Source organism: Heterodontus francisci, unplaced genomic scaffold, assembly GCF_036365525.1.
Source record: "Heterodontus francisci isolate sHetFra1 unplaced genomic scaffold, sHetFra1.hap1 HAP1_SCAFFOLD_830, whole genome shotgun sequence".
NCBI lineage: Eukaryota > Metazoa > Chordata > Chondrichthyes > Heterodontiformes > Heterodontidae > Heterodontus > Heterodontus francisci.
Window position 1 is genome coordinate 84,350 of NW_027140960.1, and position 24,872 is coordinate 109,221.

General features: G+C 53.1%; 1 long non-coding RNA gene across 1 annotated transcript; it reads right to left on the minus strand.

Moving 5' to 3' along the window:
• Positions 1-381: 381 nt before the first annotated feature.
• LOC137361517 (uncharacterized) lies at positions 382-24,443 on the minus strand. Its single transcript, XR_010972208.1, has 3 exons — positions 24,338-24,443; positions 2,804-3,110; positions 382-621 (listed from the first exon to the last, which is right to left on the minus strand). It is a non-coding gene; the product is annotated as an uncharacterized lncRNA (long non-coding RNA).
• Positions 24,444-24,872: the final 429 nt, after the last annotated feature.

Consider the following 24,872-nt stretch of genomic DNA (forward strand, 5'->3'; position numbering starts at 1 on the left):
CCCCTAGACCCCTTTCTCACCCGGTCGTAACACCATGTCTGTCCCAGCCCCATCTCCAGTCCCCCCTCCATCCCAATTGCCTCCCCATTCCATTTGCCTCCTTCCCTACCCCCAACCCGGCGCCCGATTTCCGAGATTCCTCGCCCCGAGGCCCTCCCCTCCCCGGATTGCCCCCTCCCTTCTGAGTTGCTGGGGCCTCGTCAAGAGGCCGACTGGGGTCCCGTGATTTACCTGCCCACCCACACCCCGCCCCACCCCACCCCCCCCACCCCCCCCGCACCTCACCCCTCACCCTCCCCCCGCTCCCCTTCAGTCAGACGGCACGCGGAGATCCCGAAGAGAAACGAGACACGAGGCTGTGATCAAAGCAGCGAGTTTTATTCACTTGATTCGGGTCAGGGGTCGCAGGGCCTAGCACAATCAAATGGAGCCTGAATTAAAGTTAGCTTCTGCCGGAGCCTGGGAGGGGCCTCACGGACGGGCGTATCCCCGGACTGTTGATCATTTAATCCCTGCAGCAGTTGAATTTCCTGAAACATCCCCAAGGTATTGTGAACTGGTCGTCCCTGCAAAGGCTGTGTCGACAGATCCCGCCCAGTCTGTCACATCCGAGCACACTACCTGAAACCCAGTAAGGAACATTTCATTAATCAGTGTTGCAGCCACAAGGCGGTGGTGGAAAGTGTGGTATTGCACGGAATTACATTTCTCCCCCGTGTGTTTATCCAGCTCCCCCTGTGTTTCATCCACGTGCTGAGGGGTGTGGCTAGTCCCCACCTGATCACAATTCTTATCTGTTCAGGTTTGAACCCCTTTGTGTTTAATTCTCGAAATTGTCGCAACTTCACCCACTCCCACATTCACACACACACACACACACACACGAAGAGACAGACAGAGAGGAAGAAGGCAAGTAGTTTTCTGTGAGGTGTTGTTTCAGAGTTTCACTGTCCACCTGTTCAATTTTCTTGGAGGTCATCTTCTCTTTAGTTGCAGGCCTGAGCTGATTGTCGATTTCTCTGTCGGTTGTCCGTTCAGTTTGAAGGGAGGGGCATCGCCTTCCATTCCCTGCTGCCCAAGTTGAAAATGTGGAGTTTGCCGCCCTTTTTGGCTTGTTGGATTTTCTCCCAGCTCCCAGCTGGACTATCTCTTGTGATTCCTCTTCTTTGGGACTCCCACCCTCTCGTCTCCGGAGAGCTCCTTTTAAGTTCAAAGATGCTTTCGCACCTTTGTCTCTCCCACCTTTGTTGGGAGACAGATTTTCCTCCCTGTAAGTGACTGGTAACGGGCCCAGGGATGTGGCTTCTTCACACCTGCTTTGTTTCAGAAGAACCCATTCAATTTAAAAATGGCTCTTGATGGATTCAGGATGGGTGCGATCGACACCTCTTAGCTTGGAATGCATTCTTTTGCCCATGCCAAGCAGTGGACAGTTTGAATATCAAAATGCCAGGCTTTTGGACTATTGGTGGCCATTGTTTCAGTTCATTGTCCACTTTTCTTTGAAAGAAAAGTCCATTTATATAACTCTCCAGGTTAAGTTTTTGTTTTTCCTGAATTCCCTGTTGGATTTATTAGTGATGATCTTGCATTCCGGAAACCCCACAGCCCTGACCGCTACCCACCCCCCACCCCCCACCCCCACCCCACCATTGCACTCAAACAGAAAAATCCACATCTTCCCTATCATAGCTCTCCGTGTAAAGTAAAAGAAAGAGAGAGAGAGAGAGAGGCGGAGAGGTTTAGGGTGGGTGGCCCAGAGCTTAGGGGCCCAGGTGTGGTCACCAATGGTGGAGCGATGGTCAAGAGGCCAGAATTGGAGGAGTGCAGAGATCTCGGAGGGCCGTTGGGTCTGAAGGGGGTGACGGAGATAGGGAGGGTCACAGGGGCTGGAGGAGGTTAGAGATAGGGAGGGAGTTTGTGGCGGGGACTGAAGGACAATGGATTCAGTCTTCCCGATATTTAACTGGAGCGAAATTCCTGCTGATCCAGTACTGGATGTCGGATAAACAGTCTGATAATTTAGAGACGGCGGAGGGCTGGAGAGAGAGTGGTGGTGAGGGAGAGCTGGGTGTTTTCAGCGTCCATGTGAAAACTGACGCCGTGTTTTCGGATGATGTCGCCGAGGGGCAGCGCGGAGATGAGAAATAGGAGCTGGGCGGCAAGGATAGACAAACAAAATGGGGGTGATGGGGATAATTAAAGAATTATAAAATAGCAATCTTATGAAAAATTTCAAAACTAAGATGGATAGATTCTTGATAAGAAAGGGTGTTGCGGGTGGCGGGACCAAGGTGGGGAGATGGACTTGAGATACACATCCACCTTGATCTGGTGGTATGGTGGAACAGGCTTGAGGGGCCGAATGGCCTCCCCCGACAATTGTTCGCTCTAGGGGCTGTGCTCCGAAAAGGGAACCATATCCCGTGTAGGGGCCGGGTTCCGTGTATCACTCGCTGCACTCTCTGAGATTCGGCCTAGCCCAGGTGCGAGTGAGCTCCCCTCTCTACCGTCCCCACCTCCAGTCTCCCCTCAATCCCAGTTGACGCCCCATTCCATCTGCCTCCTCCCCTACAACGCAGGCCCAACCCCCCCCGCCCCGCCCCCACCCTCACCAACCTGGCTGCTGATTTCCGAGCTCCCTCGTCCCGACAACCCCCCCCTGCCCCCGGTTGTCCCCCACCTCCCCGCACCCTCCCTTCTCGGGCGCCGGGGCCCAGTCAAGGATACGACGAGGGCCCGTAGCTTCCTGACCCGCCCGTCTCCCCTCGCCACCCTCCCGTCAACGAGGCGGCATGCTCACCCCGAGGAGAAAATGAGACGCGAACATGGGGGCGGCGATCAGAGCAGCGAGTTTTATTCCATTGGTCCGGAGGGCAGTGGGTCAGGGGTCGCCAGGGGTCGCTAGCAAGGCCAGACGGAGGCTGAATTCAAGTGAGCGTCGGAGCATCGGACGGGGCTGGCAATGGGACGTATCCCCGGAATTGCGGATCATATGTCCTTGCAGCACCTGAAGGTCCAGAAGCACTTCCCACGTATCCAGCCTTGACCGTTCGGACAAGGGCCTGCTCGGCATTTTCCTCCGATCCGATTACATCCAAGAATCACTCCTGAAATGCAGAAAGGACAAGATTATTCTGCTCCTTGTTTGTTGTGACCCTCCAGTCCCGCTGACTTTCCCGTTTTTCCCGCCATCGCCATGTACGTTGACTCCTCTACCTCCCATCAGTTACCCCTCCACTGCTCCCACGCGGACGCAGGCACCCCCATCCTGCCTCCCCACTTGGCTGTTGGGTGTGACTGCACTCTGGGGAAAACGACCCAGAAATTCCTCTCTCCCTTGCACGCTGGGTGACTCTCTAACCCACGCTCCAGCTCAAAGGCTCTGAGCGGGACTGTCGGAAGCTTGGAAGCACTCCGAACTGGTGCCCAGCCCCACTATCCACAAATCCCCACTGATGACATTCCCAACATGCAGCCGGCACTGCCAGTTCACAGCTTTCCATATTTACTTGTTGAAATTTAAATTGACACAAAATGGAATCATCAGAGATTCAGATCATATTTAGCCAATAGACCTCGCTTGGCTTCAGGTTAATTTGGGACCAATGAACCCAAATTCTCATTTATTACATTCTATTTTTTGCAATTTCATCAGAGCTTGAACATTGCAGACCAGAACTGTGCACAATGCTCCAAGTGTGTTCCAACCGAGGGAAATGGAGAACAGAACTGTACACAGTGCTCCAAGTGTGGTCCAACCGAGGGATATGGAGACCGGAACTGTACACAGTGCTCCGAGTGTGGTCCAACCGAGGGAAATGGAGAACGGAACTGTACACAGTGCTCCGAGTGTGGTCTAACTGAGGGATATGGAGACCGGAACTGTACACAGTGCACCAAGTGTGGTCTAACCGAGGGATATGGAGACCGGAACTGTACACAGTGCTCCGAGTGTGGTCTAACCGAGGGATATGGAGACCGGAACTGTACACAGTGCTCCGAGTGTGGTCTAACCGAGGGATTTGGAGACCAGAACTGTACACAGTGCTCCAAGTGTGGACTAAATGAGGGATATGGAGACCAGAACTGTACACAGTGCTCCGAGTGTGGTCTAACCGAGGGATATGGAGACCGGAACTGTACACAGTGCTCCGAGTGTGGTCTAACCGAGGGATATGGAGACCGGAACTGAACACAGTGCTCCGAGTGTGGTCTAACTGAGGGATATGGAGACCAGAACTGTACACAGTGCTCCGAGTGTGGTCTAACTGAGGGATATGGAGACTGGAACTGTACACAGTGCTCCGAGTGTGGTCTAACTGAGGGATATGGAGACTGGAACTGTACACAGTGCTCCGAGTGTGGTCTAACCGAGGGATATGGAGACCGGAACTGTACACAGTGCTCCGAGTGTGGTCTAACCGAGGGATACGGAGACCGGAACTGTACACAGTGCTCCAAGTGCGTTCTAACCGAGGGATATGGAGACCAGAACTGAACACAGTGCTCCGAGTGTGGTCTAACAGAGGGATATGGAGCCCAGAACTGTGCACAGTGCTCCGAGTGTGGTCTAACTGAGGGATATGGAGACCGGAACTGTACACAGTGCTCCGAGTGTGGTCTAACTGAGGGATATGGAGATCAGAACTGTACAAAGTGCTCCGCGTGTGGTCTAACCGAGGGACATGGAGACCAGAACTGTATACAGTGCTCCGAGTGTGGTGGAGAGGTTTTGGGAGGGAATTCCAGAGCACGAGCCCCTAGCAGCTGAAGGCACGGCCGCCAATGGTGGAGCGATGGGAATCGAGGGATGGTCAAGCTGCCAAAATTGGATGAGTGCAGAGATCTCGGAGGGTTGTAGGGGCTGGAGGAGTTTATACAGAGAGTGAGGGGTGTACGGGCTGGAGGAGGTTACAGAGATAGGGAGTGCTGCAGGGGTTGGAGGGGGTTACAGAGATAGGGAGGGTTGTAGGGGTTGGAGGGGGTTACAGAGATAGGGAGGGTTGTAGTGGTTGGAGGGGGTTACAGAGATAGGGAGGGTTGTAGGGGTTGGAGGGGGTTACAGAGATAGGGAGGGTCGTAGGGCATTGAGGAGATTACCATGATAGGGAAGGTTGTAGGTGGAAGGAGGAGGTTACAGAGATGGGGATGATTGCAGGCAATGGAGGTTGTTCCAGAAATAGGGAGTGTTCTCGGGCTGGGGGAGGTTACAGAGATAGGGAGGGTTGTAGGGGGATGGAGGAGGTTACAGATATAGGGAGTGTTGTAGGGGCTGGAGGAGGTTCCAAAGATAGGGAGGGTTGTGGGGGCTGGAGGACGTTACAGAGATAGGGAGCTTTGTAGGAGTTGGAGGAGGTTACAGAGATAGGGAGGGTTGTAGGGACTGGAGGAGGTTACAGAGATAGGGAGGGTTGAAAGGGGATGGAGGAAGTTACAGAGATAGGGAGGGTTGTGGGGGATGGAGGAGGTTACAGAGATAGGGACTGTTGTAGCAGATGGTGGAGATGACAGATATGGGGTGGTTTGTAGGGACTGGAGGAGGTTACAGAGATAGGGAGTGTTGTAGGGGATGGAGGAGGTGACAGAGATAGGGAGGGTTGTAGGGGATGGAGGATGTTACAGAGATAGGGAGGGTTGTAGGGGATGGAGGATGTTACAGAGATAGGGAGGGTTGTCGAGGAAGGAGGAGGTTACAGAGATAGGGAGGGTTGTGGGGGATGGAGGAGGTTACAGAGATAGGGAGGGTTGTGGGGGATGGAGGAGGTTACAGATATAGGGTGATGTGTAGGGACTGGAGGAGTTTACAGAGATAGGGAGGGTTGTAGGGGCTGGAGGAGGTTACACAGATATCGAGGTTTGTAGGTGCTGGAGGAGGTTACAGATATAGGGAGGGTTGTAGTGGTTGGAGGAGGTAACAGAGAAAGGGAGGGTTGTAGGGACTGGAGGGGATTACAGAGATAGGGAGTGTTGTAGGGGCTGGAGGAGGTTACACAGATAGGGAGGGTTTTAGGGGATGGAGGAGGTTACAGAGATAGGGAGGGTTGTAGGGACAGGAGGAGATTACAGAGATAGGGAGGGCTGTGGGGGCTGGAGGGGGTTACAGAGATAGGGAGGGATGTAGGGGATGGAGGATGTTACAGAGATAGGGAGGGTTGTCGGGGATGGAGGAGGTTCCAGAGATAGGGAGGGTTGAGGGGGCTGGAGGGGGTTACAGAGATAGGGAGGGTTCTAGGGGATGTGGGATGTTACAGAGGTAGGGAGGGTTGAAGGGGATGGAGGAGGTTACAGAGATAAGGAGGGTTGTAGGGGCTGGAGGAGGTTACAGAGATAGGGTGGGTTGTTGGGGATGGAGGAGGTTACAGAGATAGGGAGGGTTGTAGGGGCTGGAGGAGGTTACAGAGATAGGGTGGGTTGTTGGGGATGGAGGAGGTTACAGAGATAGGGAGGGTTGTAGGGGATGGAGGAGGTTACAGAGATAGCGAGGGTTGTGAGGGCTGGAGGGGGTTACAGAGATAGTGAGGGTTGTAGGGACTGGAGGAGGTTACAAAGATATCGAGGTTTGTAGGTGCTGGAGGAGGTTACAGATATAGGGAGGGTTGTAGTGGTTGGAGGAGGTAACAGAGAAAGGGAGGGTTGTAGGGACTGGAGGGGATTACAGAGATAGGGAGTGTTGTAGGGGCTGGAGGAGGTTACACAGATAGGGAGGGTTTTAGGGGATGGAGGAGGTTACAGAGATAGGGGATGTTGTAGGGGCTGGAGGAGGTTACAGATATAGGGTGGGTTGTAGTGGTTGGAGGAGGTAACAGTGAAAGGGAGGGTTGTAGGGACAGGAGGAGATTACAGAGATAGGGAGGGCTGTGGGGGCTCGAGGGGGTTACAGAGATAGGGAGGGATGTAGGGGATGGAGGATGTTACAGAGATAGGGAGGGTTGTCGGGGATGGAGGAGGTTCCAGAGATAGGGAGGGTTGAGGGGGCTGGAGGGGGTTACAGAGATAGGGAGGGTTCTAGGGGATGTGGGATGTTACAGAGGTAGGGAGGGTTGTCGGGGATGGAGGAGGTTACAGAGATAAGGAGGGTTGTAGGGGCTGGAGGAGGTTACAGAGATAGGGTGGGTTGTTGGGGATGGAGGAGGTTACAGAGATAGGGAGGGTTGTTGGGGATGGAGGAGGTTACAGAGATAGGGAGGGTTGTAGGGGCTGGAGGAGGTTACAAAGATAGGGAGGGCTGTAGGGGCTGGAGGAGGTTACAGATATAAGGAGGATTGCAGGGGCTGGAGGAGGTTACAGAGATAGGGAGGGTTGTAGGGGCTGGAGGTGGTTACAGAGATAGGGAGGGTTGTAGGAGCTGGAGTAGGTTACAGAGATATAGAGGGTTGTAGGGGCTGGAGGAGGTTACAGAGATAGGGAGGATTGTTGGGCTGGAGGAGGTTACAGTGATGGGGAGTGTTGTAGTGTCTGGAGGAGTGTACAGAGATAGGGAGGGTTGTTGGTACTGGACGAGGTTACAGAGATAGGGAGGGTTGTAGGGGCTGGAGGAGGTTACAGAGATAGGGAAGGTTGTAGGGGCTGGAGGAGGTTACAGAGATAGGGAGGATTGCAGGGGCAGGAGGAGGTTACAGATATAGGGAGGGTTGTAGGGGCTGGAGGAGGTTACAGATATAAGGAGGATTGTAGGGACTGGAGGATGTTACAGAGATAGGGAGGGTTGTTGGGGCTGGAGGAGGTTACAGAGATAGGGAGGGTTGTAGGGGCTGGAGGACATTACAGAGATAGGGAGGGTTGTAGGGCCTGGAGGAGGTTACAGAGATAGGGAGGGTTGTTGGGGCTGGAGGAGGTTACAGAGATAGGGAGGGTTGTAGGGGACTGGCTGAGGTTACAGAGATAGGGATGGTTGTAGGGGCTGGAGGATGTTCCATAGATAGGGAGGGATGTCGTGGTTGGAGGAGGTTACAGAGATAGGGAGGGTTGTAGGGACTGGAGGAGGTTACAGAGATAGGGAGGGTTGTCGGGACTGGAGGAGGTTACAGAGATAGGGAGTGTTGGAGGGGCTGGAGGAGGTTACAGAGATAGGGAGTGTTGTAGGGGCTCGAGGAGGTTACAGAGATAGGGAGTGTTGGAGGGGCTGGAGAAGGTTACAGAGATGCGGAGGGTTGTAGGGGCTGGAGGAGGTTACAGAGATGCGGAGGGTTGTAGGGGCTGGAGGAGGTTACAGAGATGCGGAGGGTTGTAGGGGCTGGAGGAGGTTACAGAGATAGGGAGGGTTGTAGGGACTGGAGGAGGTTACAGAGATAGGGAGGGATGTCGTGGTTGGAGGAGGTTACAGAGATAGGGAGGGTTGTAGGGACTGGAGGAGGTTACAGAGATAGGGAGGGTTGTCGGGACTGGAGGAGGTTACAGAGATAGGGAGTGTTGGAGGGGCTGGAGGAGGTTACAGAGATAGGGAGTGTTGTAGGGGCTCGAGGAGGTTACAGTGATGAGGGGAGGTTATAGGGGGATGGAGGAGGTTACAGAGATAGGGAGGGTTGTGAGGGCTGGAGGAGGTTACAAAGAAAGGGAGTGTTGTAGGGACTGGAGGATGTTACAGAGATAGGGAGGTTTGTAGGGGATGGAGGAGGGTGCAGAGATTGGGAGTGTTCTCGGTTGGGTGAGTTTACAGAGATAGGGAGGGTTGTTGGTACTGGAGGAGGTTACAGAGATAGGGAGGGTTGTTGGTACTGGAGGAGGTTACAGAGATAGGGAGGGTTGTTGGTACTGGAGGAGGTTACAGAGATATGGAGGGTTGTTGGTACTGGAGGAGGTTACAGAGATAGGGAGGGTTGTTGGTACTGGAGGAGGTTACAGAGATAGGGAGGGTTGTTGGTACTGGAGGAGGTTACAGAGATATGGAGGGTTGTTGGTACTGGAGGAGGTTACAGAGATAGCAGTTGTTGTAGTGGCTGGAGGTTGTTACAGGGATAGGGAGGGTTGTTGGGGTTGGAGGAGGTGACAGAGATAGCAGGTTTGTCGGGACTGGATGAGGTTACAGCAATAGGGAGTTTTGTGGGTTTTTGAATAGGTTACAGAGTTATGGAGTGTTTTAGAGTCTGGAGGAATTTGCAGAGATAGGGAGGGTTGTAGGGACTGGAGGAGGTACAGAGATAGGGAGGGTTGTAGGGACTGGAGGAGGTTACAGAGATAGGGAGGGTTGTACGGACTGGAGGAGGTTACAGATATAGGGAGTGTTGTAGGGGCTGGAGGAGGTTACAGAGATAGGGAGGGTTGTTGGGGCTGGAGGAGGTTACAGAGATAGGGTGAGTTGTAGGGGCTGGAGGAGGTTAGTGTGATAGGGAGTGTTGTAGGGGCTCGAGGAGGTTACAGTGATGGGGGGAGGTTATAGGGGGATGGAGGAGGTTACAGCGATAGGGAGAATTGTCGGGGCTGGAGGAGGTACAGATTTGGAAGGGTTGCAGGGACTGAAGGAGGTTACAGATTTAGGAGGGTTGTAGGGGATTGAGGAGGTTACAGAGATAGGGAGGGTTGTGAGGGCTGGAGGAGGTTACAAAGATAGGTAGTGTTGTAGGGACTGGAGGATGTTACAGAGATAGGGAGGGTTCTAGGGGATGGAGGAGGTTACAGAGATAGGGAGGGTTGTGAGGGCTGGAGGAGGTTACAAAGATAGGGAGTGTTGTCGGGACTGGAGTATGTTACAGAGATAGGGAGGGTTCTAGGGGATGGAGGAGGTTACAGAGTTAGGGAGGGTTGTAAAGGATGGAGGAGGGTGCAGAGATTGGGAGTGTTCTCGGCTGGGGGAGTTTACAGAGATAGGGAGGGTTGTCGGGGCTGGAGGTGGTTACAGAGATAGGGAGGGTTGTAGGAGCTGGAGTAGGTTACAGAGATATAGAGGGTTGTAGGGGCTGGAGGAGGTTCCAGAGATAGGGAGGATTGTTGGGCTGGAGGAGGTTACAGTGATGGGGAGTGTTGTAGTGTCTGGAGGAGTGTACAGAGATAGGGAGGGTTGTTGGTACTGGACGAGGTTACAGAGATAGGGAGGGTTGTAGGGGCTGGAGGAGGTTACAGAGATAGGGAAGGTTGTAGGGGCTGGAGGAGGTTACAGAGATAGGGAGGATTGCAGGGGCAGGAGGAGGTTACAGATATAGGGAGGGTTGTAGGGGCTGGAGGAGGTTACAGAGATACAGAGGATTGTAGGGACTGGAGGATGTTACAGAGATAGGGAGGGTTGTTGGGGCTGGAGGAGGTTACAGATATAGGGAGGGTTGTAGGGGCTGGAGGACATTACAGAGATAGAGAGGGTTGTAGGGCCTGGAGGAGGTTACAGAGATAGGGAGGGTTGTTGGGGCTGGAGGAGGTTACAGAGATAGGGAGGGTTGTAGGAGCGGGAGGAGGTTACAGAGATAGAGATGGTTGTAGGGGCTGGAGAAGGTTACAGAGATGCGGAGGGTTGTAGGGGCTGGAGGAGGTTACAGAGATAGGGAGTGTTGTAGAGGCTGGAGGAGGTTACAGTGATGGGGGGAGGTTATAGGGGGATGGAGGAGGTTACAGAGATTGGGAGGGTTGTCGGGGCTGGAGGAGGTACAGATTTAGGAGGGTGGTAGGGGATTGAGGAGGTTACAGAGATAGGGAGGGTTGTGAGGGCTGGAGGCGGTTACAAAGAAAGGGAGTGTTGTAGGGACTGGAGGATGTTAGAGATAGGGAGGGTTCTAGGGGATGGAGTGGGTTACAGAGATAGGGAGTGTTGTCGGGAATGGCGGAGGGTGCAGAGATTGGGAGTGTTCTCGGTTGGGTGAGTTTACAGAGATAGGGAGGGTTGTAGGGGCTGGAGGAGGTTACAGAGATAGGGAGGGTTGTAGGGACTGGAGGATGTTACAGAGATAGGGAGGGTTGTAGGGGATGGAGTGGGTTACAGAGATAGGGAGGGTTGTAGGGAATGGAGGAGGGTGCAGAGATTGGGAGTGTTCTCGGTTGGGTGAGTTTACAGAGATAGGGAGGGTTGTAGGGGCTGGAGGAGGTTACAGAGATAGGGAGGGTTGTCGGGGCTGGAGGAGGTTACAGAGATAGGGAGGGTTGTAGGGGACTGGCGGAGGTTACAGAGATTGGGATGGTTGTAGGGGCTGGAGGATGTTCCAGAGATAGGGAGGGTTGTAGGAGCGGGAGGAGGTTACAGAGATAGGGATGGTTGTAGGGGCTGGAGGATGTTCCAGAGATAGGGAGGGTTGTAGGAGCGGGAGGAGGTTACAGAGATAGAGATGGTTGTAGGGGCTGGAGAAGGTTACAGAGATGCGGAGGGTTGTAGGGGCTGGAGGAGGTTACAGAGATAGGGAGTGTTGGAGGGGCTGGAGGAGGTTACAGAGATAGGGAGTGTTGTAGGGGCTCGAGGAGGTTACAGTGATGGGGGGAGGTTATAGGGGGATGGATGAGGTTACAGAGATTGGGAGGGTTGTCGGGGCTGGAGGAGGTTACAGAGATAGGGAGGGTTGTAGGGGACTGGCGGAGGTTACAGTGATTGGGATGGTTGTAGGGGCTGGAGGATGTTCCAGAGATAGGGAGGGTTGTAGGAGCGGGAGGAGGTTACAGAGATAGGGATGGTTGTAGGGGCTGGAGGATGTTCCAGAGATAGGGAGGGTTGTAGGAGCGGGAGGAGGTTACAGAGATAGAGATGGTTGTAGGGGCTGGAGAAGGTTACAGAGATGCGGAGGGTTGTAGGGGCTGGAGGAGGTTACAGAGATAGGGAGTGTTGGAGGGGCTGGAGGAGGTTACAGAGATAGGGAGTGTTGTAGGGGCTCGAGGAGGTTACAGTGATGGGGGGAGGTTATAGGGGGATGGATGAGGTTACAGAGATTGGGAGGGTTGTCGGGGCTGGAGGAGGTTACAAAGAAAGGGAGTGTTGTAGGGACTGGAGGATGTTACAGAGATAGGGAGGTTTGTAGGGGATGGAGTGGGTTACAGAGATAGGGAGGGTTGTAGGGAATGGAGGAGGGTGCAGAGATTGGGAGTGTTCTCGGTTGGGTGAGTTTACAGAGATAGGGAGGGTTGTAGGGGCTGGAGGAGGTTACAGAGATAGCAGGTGTTGTAGTGGCTGGAGGTTGTTACAGGGATAGGGTAGGTTGTTGGGGTTGGAGGAGGTTAGTGTGATAGGGAGTGTTGTAGGGGCTGGAGGAGTATACAGAGATAGGGAGGGCTGTAGGGGCTGGAGGAGGTTACAGATATAGGGAGGGTTGTTGGGGCTGGAGGCGGTTACAGAGATAGGGTGAGTTGTAGGGGCTGGAGGAGGTTAGTGTGATAGGGAGTGTTGTAGGGGCTCGAGGAGGTTACAGTGATGGGGGGAGGTTATAGGGGGATGGAGGAGGTTACAGAGATAGGGAGGGTTGTCGGGGCTGGAGGAGATTACAGAGATAGGGAGGGTTGTAGGCACTGGAGAAGGTTACAGAGATAGGGTGAGTTGTAGGGGCTGGAGGAGGTTACTGTGATAGGGAGTGTTGTCGGGGCTCGAGGAGGTTACAGTGATGGGGGGAGGTGATAGGGGGATGGAGGAGGTTTCACAGATAGGGAGAGTTGTCGGGGCTGGAGGAGGTACAGATTTGGAAGGGTTGTAGGGGATTGAGGAGGTTACAGAGATAGGGAGGGTTGTAGGGGATGGAGGAGGGTGCAGAGATAGGGAGTGTTCTCGGCTGGGGGAGTTTACAGAGATAGGGAGGGTTGTAGGGGCTGGAGGAGGTTACAGAGATAGGGAGGGTTGTAGGGGCTGGAGGAGGTTACAAAGATAGGGAGGGATGTAGGGGCTGGAGGAGGTTACAGTGATATGGAGGGATGTAGGAGCTGGAGGAGGTTACAGACATAGGGAGGATTGTCGGGGCTGGAGGAGGTTACAGAGATAGGGAGGGTTGTAGGGGCTGGAGGAGGGTACAGAGATTTCGAGGGTTTTTGGTCCTGGACGAGGTTACAGAGATAGGGAGGGTTGCAGGGGCTGGAGGAGGTTACAGAGATCGGGAGGGTTGTAGGGGCTGGAGGAGGTTACAGAGATAGGGAGGATTGCAGGGGCAGGAGGAGGTTACAGAGATAGGGAGGGTTGTAGGGGCTAGAGGAGGTTACAGATATAAGGAGAATTGTAGGGACTGGAGGAGGTTACAGAGATAGGGAGGTTTGTTGGGGCTGGAGGAGGTTACAGAGATAGAGAGGGTTGTAGGGCCTGGAGGATGTTACAGAGATAGAGAGGGTTGTAGGGGCTGGAGGAGGTTACAGAGATAGGGAGGGTTGTAGGAGCTGGAGGAGGTTACAGAGATAGAGAGGGTTGTAGGGCCTGGAGGATGTTACAGAGATAGGGATGGTTGTAGGGACTGGAGGAGGTTACAGAGATAGGGAGGGTTGTAGGGGGCTGGAGGAGGTTACAGAGATATGGAGGGTTGTAGGGACTGGAGGAGTTTACAGAGATAGAGAGAGTTGTAGGGGCTGGAGGAGGTTACAGAGATAGGAAGGGTTGTTGGTACTGGAGGAGGTTGCAGAGATAGGGAGGGTTGTTGGGGCTGGAGGACATTACAGAGATAGGGAGGGTTGTTGGTACAGGAGGATGTTACAGAGATAGGGAGTGTTGTAGGGGCTGGAGAAGGTTACAGAGATAGGAAGGGTTGTTGGGGCTGGAGGTGGTCACAGAGATAGTAATTGTTGGAGGGTCTGGACGAGGTTACAGAGATAAGGAGGGTTGTTGGGGCTGGAGGACATTACAGAGATATGGAGGGTTGTTGGTACAGGAGGATGTTACAGAGATAGCAGTTGTTGTAGTGGCTGGAGGTTGTTACAGGGATAGGGTAGGTTGTTGGGGTTGGAGGAGGTGACAGAGATAGCAGGTTTGTCGGGACTGGATGAGGTTACAGCAATAGGGAGTTTTGTGGGGTTGTGAATAGGTTACAGAGTTATGGAGTGTTTTAGAGTCTGGAGGAATTTGCAGAGATGATGAGGGTTGTAGGGACTGGAGGAGATTACAGAGATAGGGAGGGTTGTCGGCACTGGAGTAGGTTACAGAGATAGGGAGGGTTGTTGGGGCTGGAGGAGGTTACAGAGATAGGGTGAGTTGTAGGGGCTGGAGGAGGTTACTGTGATAGGGAGTGTTGTAGGGGCTCGAGGAGGTTACAGTGATGGGGGGAGGTTATAGGGGGATGGAGGAGGTTACAGAGATAGGGAGAGTTGTCGGGGCTGGAGGAGGTACAGATTTGGAAGGGTTGTAGGTGATTGAGGAGGTTACAGAGATAGGGAGGGTTGTCGGGGCTGGAGCAGGTTAGAGAGATAGGGAGGGGTGTAGGTGATGGAGGAGGTTACAGAGATAGGGAAGATTGTAGGGGCTGGAGGAGGTTACAGATATAGAGAGGGTTGTCGGGGTTGGAGGAGGTTACAGAGATAGGGAGGGTTGTAGGGCGTGGAGTAGGTTACAGAGATAGGGAGGGGTGTAGGTGATGGAGGAGGTTACAGAGATAGAGAGGGTTGTAGGGACTGGAGGAGTTTACAGAGATAGGGAGGCTGGTAGGGACTGGAGGGGGTTACAGAGATAGGGAGTGTTGTAGGGGCTGGAGGTTGTTACAGAGATGGTGAGGTTTGAAGGGGCTGGAGGAGGTTACAGAGATAGGGAGTGTTGTAGGGGATGGAGGAGGTTACAGAGATAGGGATTGTTGTAGGGGACTGGAGGAGGTTACAGAGACAGGGTGGGTTGTGGGTTCTGGAGGAGGTTACAGAGATAGGGAGGGTTGTAGGGACTGGAGGAGGTTACAGAGACAGGGTGGGTTGTGGGTTCTGGAGGAGGTTACAGAGATTGGGAGTGTTGTAGGGGCTGGAGTGGGTTACAGATATAAGGAGGATTGTAGGGACTGGAGGAGGTTACACAGATAGGGAGGGTTGTTGGGGCTGGAGGAGGTTACAGATATAGGGAGGGTTGTAGGGGCTGGATGAGGTTACAGAGATAGGGAGTGTTGTAGGGGCTGTAGGAGGTTACAGAGATAGGGAGGGTTATAGGTACTGGAGGAGTTTTGAGAGATAGGGAGTGTTGTAGGGGATGGAGGAGATTGCAGATATCGGGAGGGTTGTTGGGGCTGGAGGAGGTTACAGAGATAGGGAGTGTTGTAGGGGCTGTAGGAGGTTACAGAGATAGGGAGTGTTGTAGGGGCTGTAGGAGGTTACAGAGATAGGGAGGGTTATAGGTACTGGAGGAGTTTTGAGAGATAGGGAGTGTTGTAGGGGATGGAGGAGATTGCAGATATCGGGAGGGTTGTAGGGACTGGAATAGTTTACAGAGATAGTGAATGTTGTTGGTGATGGAGGAGGGACAGATTTGTGAGGGTTGTAGGCTCTGAAGGAGGTTACAGATTTAGGAGGGTTGTAGGGACTGGAATTGGTTTCAGAGATAGAGAGGGGTGTAGGGACTGAGGAGGTTACTGAGATAGGGAGGGTTGTAGGGGCTGGAGGTGGTCACAGAGATAGGAGTTGTTGTAGGGGCTGGAGGAGGTTACAGAGATAGGGAGTGTTGTAGAGGCTGGAGGAGGTTACAGAGATCGGAATTGTTGGAGTGGCTGGAGGAATTTACTGAGATAGGGAGGGCTGTGGAGGCTGGAGGAGGTTACAGACTTAGGGAAGGTTGTATGGCTGGATGAGATTTCAGAGACAGAGAGGGGTGTCGGGAGTGGAGGAGGTTACAGAGATAGGGAGGGGTGTAGGGACTGAAGGGGGTTACAGAGATAGGGAGGGTTGTAGGGGCTGGAGGTGGTCACAGAGATAGGGAGGGTTGTAGGGGCTGGAGGAGGTTACAGAGATCGGGAGGGGTGTAGGGACTGAAGGGGGTTACAGAGATAGGGAGGGTTGTAGGGGCTGGAGGTGGTCACAGAGATAGGGAGTGTTGTAGGGACTGGAGGAGGTTACAGAGATTGGGAGTGTTGCAGGGGATGGAGGAGGTTACAGAGATCGGAATTGTTGGAGTGGCAGGAGGAAGTTACTGAGATAGGGAGGGCTGTGGAGGCTGGAGGAGGTTACAGAGTTAGGGAGGGTTGTATGGGCTGGAGGAGGTTTCAGAGATAGAGAGGGGTGTAGGGACTGGAGGAAGTTACTGAGATAGGGAGGGCTGCAGGGGCTGGAGGTGGTCACAGAGATAGGAATTGTTGTAGGGGCTGGAGGATGTTTCAGAGATGGAGAGGGGTGTAGGGACTGGAGGAGGTTACTGAGATCGGCACGGTTGCAGGGACTGGAGGTGGTTTCAGAGATAGCGAGGGGTGTACGGACTGAAGTGGGTTACAGAGATAGGGAGGGTTGTAGGGACTGGAGGTGGTCACAGAGATAGGAATTGTTGTAGGGGCTGGAGGAGGTTACAGAGATAGGGAGTGTTGTAGAGGCTGGAGGAGGTTACAGAGATCGGAATTGTTGGAGGGGCTGGAGGAAGTTACTGAGATAGGGAGGGCTGTGGAGGCTGGAGGAGGTTACAGACTTAGGGAGGGTTGTGTGGCTGGATGAGATTTCAGAGATAGAGAGGGGTGTAGGGAGTGGAGGAGGTTACAGAGATAGGGAGGGGTGTAGGGGCTGGAGGAGGTTACAGAGATAGGAATTGTTGCAGGGGCTGGAGGAGGTTACAGATAGGGAGGGTTGTAGAGGCTGGAGAAGGTTACAGAGATAGGGAGTGTTGTAGAGGCTGGAGGAGGTTACAGAGACAGCCAGGGTTGTAGGGGCTGGAGGAGGTTACAGAGATAGGGAGGGCTGTAGAGGCTGGAGGAGGTTACAGAGATAGGGAGGGGTGCAGGGACTGGAAGTGGTTTCAGAGATAGAGAGGGGTGTAGGGACTGAAGGGGGTCACAGAGATAGGAATAGTTGTAGGGGCTGGAGGAGGTTACAGAGATAGGGAGGGTTGCAGAGGCTGGAGGAGGTTACAGAGAAAGGGAGTGTTGTAGAGGCTGGAGGAGGTTACCGAGATAGGGAGGGTTGTAGGGGCTGGAGGAGGTTTCAGAGATAGAGAGGGGTGTAGTGACTGAAGGTGGTTACAGAGATAGGGAGGGTTGTAGGGGATGGAGGAGTTTCCAAAGATAGGGAGGGGTGTGCGGACTGGAGGAGGTTACAGAGATAGGGAGGGTTGGAGGGACTGGAGGTGGTTTCAGAGATAGAGGGGTGTAGTGACTGAATGTGGTTACAGAGATAGGGAGGGTTGTAGGGGATTGTGGAGGTTACAGAGATAGGGAGGGTTGTAGGGGATGGAGGAGGTTACAGAGATAGGAATTGTTGTAGGGGCTGGAGGAAGTTACAGAGATAGGGAGGGTTGTATGGCTGGAGGAGGTTTCAGAGATAGAGAGGGGTGTAGGGACTGGAGGAGGTTACAGAGATAGGAATTGTTGTAGGGGCTGGAGGAAGTTTCAGAGATAGAGAGGGGTGTAGGGAGTGGAGGAGGTTACAGAGATGGGGAGGTTTGTCGGGGCTGGAGGATGTCACAGAGATAGGAATTGTTGCAGGGGCTGGAGGAGGTTACAGATAGGGAGGGTTGTAGAGGCTGGAGAAGGTTACAGAGATAGGGAGTGTTGTAGGGGCTGGAGGAGGTTACAGAGATAGGGAGGGCTGTAGAGGCTGGAGGAGGTTACAGAGATAGGGAGGGGTGTAGGGACTGGAAGTGGTTTCAGAGATAGAGAGGGGTGTAGGGACTGAAGGGGGTCACAGAGATAGGAATAGTTGTAGGGGCTGGAGGAGGTTACAGAGATAGGGAGGGTTGTAGAGGCTGGAGGAGGTTACAGAGATAGGGAGGGTTGTAGAGGCTGGAGGAGGTTACAGAGATAGGGAGGGTTGTAGAGGCTGGAGGAGGTTACAGAGAAAGGGAGGGTTGTAGGGGCTGGAGGAGGTTTCAGAGATAGAGAGGGTTGTAGTGACTGAAGGGGGTCACAGAGATAGGAATAGTTGTAGGGGCTGGAGGAGGTTACAGAGAAAGGGAGGGTTGTAGGGGATGGAGGAGGTTACAGAGAAAGGGAGGGTTGTAGGGGATGGAGGAGGTTACAGAGATAGGAATTGTTGTAGGGGCTGGAGGAAGTTACAGAGATAGGGAGGGTTGTATGGCTGGAGGAGGTTTCAGAGATAGAGAGGGGTGTAGGGGCTGGAGGAGGTTACAGAGATAGGGAGGGTTGTAGGGGATGGAGGAGGTTACAGAGATAGGGAGTGTTGTAGGGGATGGAGCAGGTTACAGAGATAGGGAGGGCTGTAGAGGCTGGAGGAGGTTACAGAGATAGGGAGGGTTGTAGGGCTGGAGGAGGTTTCAGAGATAGAGAGGGGTTTAGGGACTGGAGGAGTTTACAGAGATAGGGAGAGTTGTAGGGGCTGGAGGAGGTTGCAGTGATGGGGGGAGGTTATAGGGGGATGGAGGACGTTTCAGAGATAGGGAGGGTTGCAGGGGCTGGAGGAGGTTACAGAGATAGGGAGGGTTGCAGGGACTGGAGGAGGTTACTGAGATCGGCAGGGTTGTAGGGACTGGAGGTGGTTTGAGAGATAGAGAGGGGTGTCGGGACTGGAGGAGGTTACTGAGATCGGCAGGGTTGTAGGGACTGGAGGTGGTTTGAGAGATAGAGAGGGGTGTAGGGACTGAAGTGGGTTACAGAGATAGGGAGGGTTGTAGGGGCTGGAGGAGGTTACAGAGATAGGGAGTGTTGTAGGGGATGGAGGAGGTTACAGAGATTGGGAGTGTTGCAGGGGATGGAGGAGGTTACAGAGATAGGAATTGTTGTAGGGGCTGGAGGAAGTTACAGAGATAGGGAGGGTTGTATGGCTGGAGGAGGTTTCAGAGATAGAGAGGGGTGTAGGGACTGGAGGAGGTTACAGAGATCGGAATTGTTGGAGTGGCTGGAGGAAGTTACTGAGATAGGGAGGGCTGTGGAGGCTGGAGGAGGTTACAGAGTTAGGGAGGGTTGTATGGCTGGATGAGATTTCAGAGATAGAGAGGGGTGTAGGGAGTGGAGGAGGTTACAGAGATAGGGAGGGTTGTAGGGGCTGGAGGAGGTTACAGAGATAGGGAGTGTTGTTGGGGATGGAGGAGGTTACAGAGATAGGAATTGTTGTAGGGGCTGGAGGAAGTTACAGAGATAGGGAGGGTTGTATGGCTGGAGGAGGTTTCAGAGATAGAGAGGGGTGTAGGGACTGGAGGAGGTTACAGAGATAGGGAGGGTTGTAGGTGCTGGAGGAGGTCACAGAGATAGGAATTGTTGTAGAGGCTGGAGGATGTTACAGAGATAGGGAGAGTTGCAGAGGCTGGAGGAGGTTTCAGAGATGGAGAGGGGTGCAGGGACTGGAGGAGGTTACAGAGATAGGGAGGGGTGTAGGGACTGGAGGTGGTTTCAGAGAAAGAGAGGGGTGTAGGGACTGGAGGAGGTTACAGAGATAGGGAGGGTTGTAGGGGCTGGAGGATGTCACAGAGATAGGGAGGGTTGTAGGGACTGGAGGAGGTTTCAGAGATGGAGAGGGGTGCAGGGACTGGAGGAGGTTACAGAGATAGGGAGGGGTGTAGGGACTGGAGGTGGTTTCAGAGATAGAGAGGGGTGTAGGGACTGAAGGGGGTTACAGAGATAGGGAGGCTTGTAGGGGCTGGAGGAGGTTACAGAGATAGGGAGGGTTGTAGATAATGGAGGAGGTTACAGAGATAGGGAGGGCTGTAGAGGCTGGAGGAGGCTACAGAGATACAGAGGGTTGTATGGCTAGAGGAGGTTTCAGAGATAGAGAGGGGTGTAGGGACTGGAGGAGGTCACAGAGATAGGAATTGTTGTAGGGGATGGAGGAGTTTACAGAGATAGGGATCGTTGTAGGGGATGGAGGAGTTTACAGAGATAGGGATTGTTGTAGGGGATGGAGGAGTTTACAGAGATAGGGATTGTTGTAGGGGATGGAGGAGTTTACAGAGATAGGGCGTGTTGTAGGGGCTGGAGGAGGTTACTGAGATAGGGAGGTTTGTTGCGTCTGGAGGAGGTTACAGAGATAGGGATTGTTGTAGGGGATGGAGGAGTTCACAGAGATAGGGATTGTTGTAGGGGATGGAGGAGTTTACAGAGATAGGGATTGTTGTAGGGGATGGAGGAGTTTACAGAGATAGGGATTGTTGTAGGGGATGGAGGAGTTTACAGAGATAGGGATTGTTGTAGGGGATGGAGGAGTTCACAGAGATAGGGATTGTTGTAGGGGATGGAGGAGTTTACAGAGATAGGGATTGTTGTAGGGGATGGAGGAGTTCACAGAGATAGGGCGTGTTGTAGGGGATGGAGGAGTTTACAGAGATAGGGATTGTTGTCGGGGATGGAGGAGTTTACAGAGATAGGGATTGTTGTAGGGGATGGAGGAGGTTACAGAGATAGTGTGTGTTGTAGGGGCTGGAGGATGTTACAGAGATAGGGAGGGTTCTAGGGGATGGAGGAGTTTACAGAGATAGGGATTGTTGTTGGGGATGGAGGGGGTTACAGAGATCGGGAGTGTTCCAGGGGATGTAGGAGGTTACAGAGATAGGGAGTTTTGTAGGGGCTGGAGGAGGTTACTGAGATAGGGAGGTTTGTTGCGTCTGGAGGAGGTTACAGAGATAGGGAGGGTTGTAGGGGATGGAGGAGTTCACAGAGATAGGGCGTGTTGTAGGGGATGGAGGAGTTTACAGAGATAGGGAGGGTTGTGGGGGCTGGAGGAGTTTACAGTGATAGGGAGAGTTGTAGGGGATGGAGGAGGTTACAGAGATATGGAGGGTTGTAGGGGATGGAGGAGTTTACAGAGATAGGGAGGCTTGTAGTGGCCGGAGGAGGTTACAGAGATAGTGAGGGTTGTCAGGGTTGTAGGAGGTTACAGAGATAGTGAGGGTTGTCAGGGTTGTAGGAGGTTACAGAGAGAGGGAGGGTTGTAGGGCTGGAGGAGGTTTCAGAGATAGAGAGGGGTGTAGGGACTGGAGGTGGCTTCAGAGATAGGGAGGGTTGTCGGGGCTGGAGCAGGTTACAGATATAGTGAGTGTTGACAGGGTTGGAGGAGGTTACAGAGATAGGGAGGGTTGTGGGGCTGGAGGAGGTTTCAGAGATAGAGAGGGGTGTAGGGACTGGAGGAGGTTACAGAGATAGGGAGGGTTGTAGGGGCTGGAGGAGGTTCCAGAGATAGGGAGGGTTGTAGGGGCTGGAGGAGGTTACAGAGATTGGGAGGTTTGTAGGGACTGGAGGAGGTTACAGAGATTGGGAGGTTTGTAGGGACTGGAGGAGGTTACAGAGATAGGGAGGGTTGTAGGGGCTGGAGGAGGTTACAGAGATTGGGAGGTTTGTAGGGACTGGAGGAGGTTCCAGAGATACGGATTTGTGTAGGGGCTGGAGGAGGTTGCAGAGATAGGGAGGGTTGCAGAGGCTGGAGGAGGTTTCAGAGATGGAGAGGGGTGCAGGGACTGGAGGAGGTTACAGAGATAGGGAGGGGTGTAGGGACTGGAGGTGGTTTCAGAGAAAGAGAGGGGTGTAGGGACTGGAGGAGGTTACAGAGATAGGGAGGGTTGTAGGGGCTGGAGGATGTCACAGAGATAGGGAGGGTTGTAGGGACTGGAGGAGGTTTCAGAGATGGAGAGGGGTGCAGGGACTGGAGGAGGTTACAGAGATAGGGAGGGGTGTAGGGACTGGAGGTGGTTTCAGAGATAGAGAGGGGTGTAGGGACTGAAGGGGGTTACAGAGATAGGGAGGCTTGTAGGGGCTGGAGGAGGTTACAGAGATAGGGAGGGTTGTAGGGGATGGAGGAGGTTACAGAGATAGGGAGGGCTGTAGAGGCTGGAGGAGGCTACAGAGATACAGAGGGTTGTATGGCTAGAGGAGGTTTCAGAGATAGAGAGGGGTGTAGGGACTGGAGGAGGTCACAGAGATAGGAATTGTTGTAGGGGATGGAGGAGTTTACAGAGATAGGGATCGTTGTAGGGGATGGAGGAGTTTACAGAGATAGGGATTGTTGTAGGGGATGGAGGAGTTTACAGAGATAGGGATTGTTGTAGGGGATGGAGGAGTTTACAGAGATAGGGCGTGTTGTAGGGGCTGGAGGAGGTTACTGAGATAGGGAGGTTTGTTGCGTCTGGAGGAGGTTACAGAGATAGGGATTGTTGTAGGGGATGGAGGAGTTCACAGAGATAGGGATTGTTGTAGGGGATGGAGGAGTTTACAGAGATAGGGATTGTTGTAGGGGATGGAGGAGTTTACAGAGATAGGGATTGTTGTAGGGGATGGAGGAGTTTACAGAGATAGGGATTGTTGTAGGGGATGGAGGAGTTCACAGAGATAGGGATTGTTGTAGGGGATGGAGGAGTTTACAGAGATAGGGATTGTTGTAGGGGATGGAGGAGTTCACAGAGATAGGGCGTGTTGTAGGGGATGGAGGAGTTTACAGAGATAGGGATTGTTGTCGGGGATGGAGGAGTTTACAGAGATAGGGATTGTTGTAGGGGATGGAGGAGGTTACAGAGATAGTGTGTGTTGTAGGGGCTGGAGGATGTTACAGAGATAGGGAGGGTTCTAGGGGATGGAGGAGTTTACAGAGATAGGGATTGTTGTTGGGGATGGAGGGGGTTACAGAGATCGGGAGTGTTCCAGGGGATGTAGGAGGTTACAGAGATAGGGAGTTTTGTAGGGGCTGGAGGAGGTTACTGAGATAGGGAGGTTTGTTGCGTCTGGAGGAGGTTACAGAGATAGGGAGGGTTGTAGGGGATGGAGGAGTTCACAGAGATAGGGCGTGTTGTAGGGGATGGAGGAGTTACAGAGATAGGGAGGGTTGTGGGGGCTGGAGGAGTTTACAGTGATAGGGAGAGTTGTAGGGGATGGAGGAGGTTACAGAGATATGGAGGGTTGTAGGGGATGGAGGAGTTTACAGAGATAGGGAGGCTTGTAGTGGCCGGAGGAGGTTACAGAGATAGTGAGGGTTGTCAGGGTTGTAGGAGGTTACAGAGATAGTGAGGGTTGTCAGGGTTGTAGGAGGTTACAGAGAGAGGGAGGGTTGTAGGGCTGGAGGAGGTTTCAGAGATAGAGAGGGGTGTAGGGACTGGAGGTGGCTTCAGAGATAGGGAGGGTTGTCGGGGCTGGAGCAGGTTACAGATATAGTGAGTGTTGACAGGGTTGGAGGAGGTTACAGAGATAGGGAGGGTTGTGGGGCTGGAGGAGGTTTCAGAGATAGAGAGGGGTGTAGGGACTGGAGGAGGTTACAGAGATAGGGAGGGTTGTAGGGGCTGGAGGAGGTTCCAGAGATAGGGAGGGTTGTAGGGGCTGGAGGAGGTTACAGAGATTGGGAGGTTTGTAGGGACTGGAGGAGGTTACAGAGATTGGGAGGTTTGTAGGGACTGGAGGAGGTTACAGAGATAGGGAGGGTTGTAGGGGCTGGAGGAGGTTACAGAGATTGGGAGGTTTGTAGGGACTGGAGGAGGTTCCAGAGATACGGATTTGTGTAGGGGCTGGAGGAGGTTGCAGAGATAGGGAGGGTTGTAGGGGCTGGAGGAGGTTACAGAGATTGGGAGGGTTGTAGGGGCTGGAGGAGGTTACAGAGATTGGGAGGTTTGTAGGGACTGGAGGAGGTTCCAGAGATACGGATTTGTGTCGGGGCTGGAGGAGGTTGCAGAGATAGGGAGCGATTTATGGGCTGGAGGAGTTTACAGTGATAGGGGGGGTTGCAGAGGCTGGAGCAGGTAACAGAGATAGGGAGCCGTTTAGGGGCTGGAGGACGTTACAGAGATAGGGAGGACTGTATGGGCTGGAGGATGTTACACAGATAGGGAGTTTTCCAGGGACTGGAGATGTTACATAGATAGGGAGTGTTGTAAGGACTGGAGACATTGCAGCGATAGAGAGATTTGTAGGGGCTGGAGGAGGTTACAGATATAGAGAGATTTGTAGGGACTGGAGACATTGCAGAGATAGAGAGATTTGTCGGGGCTGGAGGAGGTTACAGAGATAGGGAGGGTTGTGTGGGCTGGAGGGGTTTACAGTGATAGGGAGTGTTGTAGGGGCTGGAGAGATTACATAGATAGCGAGGGTTGTCGGGTCTGGAGAGGTTGCATAGTTAGGGAAGGTTGTAGGGGCTGGAGGAGGTTACAGATTTGGGAGGGTTGTAGGGACTGGAGGAGGTTACAGATTTGGGAGGGTTGTGGGGACTGGAGGAGATTACTGATGTAGGTTGTAGATGTTGGAGGAGGTTACAGATTTGCGAGGGTTGTAGGAGATTGATAGATTTTGTTAGGCAGGGGTATAAATGTGATTAGATGGAGTCTAGATACAGAATGATCAAGATCCAATTAAACGAGGGACAGGTTTGTGGGGCTGAATTGCCTCATCTTTCTCTGAATGGTTCTGACGCTTGGACAATTGAAAGACGGGCTCACCTCCATGTAAAAGCCTTGAACTCACTCCCTCTTCGGCAGGGATGGGCTGTACCAGCGCTAGGACTCCAAGAACCAAGAGCAGTGTTTTCATCATCTTCTCTGGAGCTGCTCAGAGTCGCAATGAGACGTCTGGAGTGCAGAAGCTCTTTATATGAGTTTGGAGAACGTTCCCGAGTTAATAATCACACGGACACACGGTGGGGATTGGATCCACATTGAGCGTGTTCAAGGGACATTTCACTAACTGAGACAAACACTAACTGGAATCAAAGATTAATTGTGCCTTTCACGCTGGTTTTGTATTAACAAACAGAGGGAACAAGCTAAGTAATGATTGAACTGGTGAAGGTTGAAAGGAATTCTTTGCTGTTTTCACTTTAAGATTCATAGAGCAGGGAAGGAGGCCATTCGGCGCATCGTGTCTGTGCCAGCTCTTTGAACGAGCTGTCCAATTATTCACACATACCCACTGCTGACAACCTGTGCCCCAAGCCATTCTGTTCTAGTACAGTTACAACACTGGCATCTACCCTGC